The sequence below is a fragment of the Buteo buteo genome, chromosome 3 (assembly GCF_964188355.1).
Source record: "Buteo buteo chromosome 3, bButBut1.hap1.1, whole genome shotgun sequence".
Classification (NCBI taxonomy): Eukaryota; Metazoa; Chordata; class Aves; order Accipitriformes; family Accipitridae; genus Buteo; species Buteo buteo.
Genome location: NC_134173.1, coordinates 16,995,877 through 16,997,912, shown reverse-complemented (window position 1 = coordinate 16,997,912; position 2,036 = coordinate 16,995,877). Strand labels below are relative to the sequence as shown.

At 46.5% G+C, this 2,036-nt stretch overlaps 1 pseudogene; it reads right to left on the bottom strand.

Moving 5' to 3' along the window:
• Positions 1 to 320: 320 nt before the first annotated feature.
• LOC142029404 (uncharacterized) lies at positions 321 to 1,820 on the bottom strand (annotated as a pseudogene).
• Between the last annotated feature and the right edge of the window lie 216 nt (positions 1,821 to 2,036).

Sequence of the window (2,036 nt, the reverse complement as noted above, 5' to 3'; positions counted from 1 at the left end):
AAAGATCCTACAGCCACCATGGTATTGACAGTTTTCCTCCCCTGGCAACCATAGTGTCACCGGAGTCATAGGCACTGATTGTGTTTTTCCCAAGGCATTTAAGACAATCAGATTTCTAGATGGAATCAAAATTCCACATTGTTCTGCTTCAGTCTGCCTTAGCATGGTAATTTGTGCCCCAGTATCCATTAAAAAAGTCACTGGTCTTTTCCTTGGTCCTACAGCAACAGTAATCAGTAAATCCCCTTTTGTATTGCAGGTGAGTTGTCTAACAAACATCCATCCTCCGCCTCCCCCCTCACCTTCGGGGGGCAAAGGGTCTAGTTTCCTGCCACCACCTTCTCCCCAGTCAGCTCCTCCTCAAGGTCTGTCAAGTGTGGAGCACTAGGGGTTGGTTTGGAAACAGCCATTTGCCCTGACCAATTCTGCACAAGTTGCTCCAATTTTTGGGTCGGGAGTCCGTCCATCAAGTCCCGGGGAATGCCTTTCTGAAGTCCTAGCTGCCACAGTCCCTGTTGAGTTAGGGGCCTCTCTTTTCCAGGGGGTAATTGCCACCCACTAAGTCGTCGTACGATCTTGTTTTCAGTTCTTTGAGACAATCCCCCAACAGGGCCATATTTTCTCCCAAAATTAATCAATTCCTGAGCTATCTCTCCCCATGTCCATACTTTTCTCCCTGACTATTGATGATCAGGGGACACTTTCCCCTCCAGAGTGGCCATAATTCTTTCTCCATTGGGGGTGTTTTGAATCCTCCCTTGTATTTGAATCCCAATGGGTTTCAGAGAGTCAGGAAGTCCCCTCTCAGAGGAGTCATCCTCTCTGGGTCCACAGGCATCATCGTCGGGGAGCCCTGGTGGGGCTCGAGCTCCCAATCATACATCATCTGGAGACATGCCGCCTTTTGCACACTTTCCAGTAACTGATCCACTGTACTGGTTATGGCAAGGGGATCTCCCCTCTCCAAAGGGTTCAGCCCACCAGCCCAATACGCAGCTCTCTGAGTCAATGACCATGGGGCTCGGCGATCGCTAGTTGTTAGAAACACACCCAGACCCCAATATCCTTCTGCTTCTTTCTCTGACAACAAAATTCCATCTCCTCCTGACAAAGACACTCTCCACACATACTCTGTCTCCGATTCCTTTGCAGCCCTTGCAAAATCTTTTTTCAGCTTTGCTAATTCAGTTGCTGTAAATGGGATTTCTTTGGTGATAACCTGAGGACTGTCATCACTATCATCCTCATACACATACTCTGTTTTAATCAGTATATACATATGTGGGAGGCTTTCTACAGTTTCTTTTGCCCTCTGCAAATCTTCTTGGGGGTAGATTTGCCGTATCCCTTTCTCCGCAAGCGTCACTTCTACCTCTGCCTGAGTATCCGCTTCTCTCAAAAGTTGGTTCCTCAATTCCTCTTTTAATATCACATTTTGGTTCCTTTCCTCCTCCAACAATTCCTTGCTTACTTTCAATTGTTCCTGCAAATTTTTGATTACCACCTGCAGGAAGTCTATTACATTATCAGTTTGACAAGACTTCTGCTTTCTCTCTTCCACTGCAGCTGCCAGACTCGCTCCCAACACCACACAAATTATAGCTTTTCATTTCCCCTTCTTAACTTTAGCTTCCTTCTGCAAGATTCTTATTCTATCCAGCACACTCTGTGGTTGAAACCAGTGGTTTTTTTGCCCAATCTTGTCCCTGGAGTGAGGGGTGAGATTGGTGCGCCTCTAAAAGATCGTAAAGTTTATCATCTATTCCTTCAACCCATGAGGGCACAAAATCACAAACATCAACAGTTTTCTGAGCACCCATTTTCTCTAACACAAAGGGGGGGGGGGGTCGTCTGCATCCTGAGAGGGTCACAACTTAACAACAAATTCCCCCTATTCGCTCTCAGAAGGGCACACTTTAAAGTTACAGACCAACACAAAGGAGGGGGTTACTTCCTGAGAGGGTCCCACAGTAGTACCAAATTCCCCCTTTTCACTCTCAGAAGGACACACTTCAAAGTTAAACAGTAACTCAAAG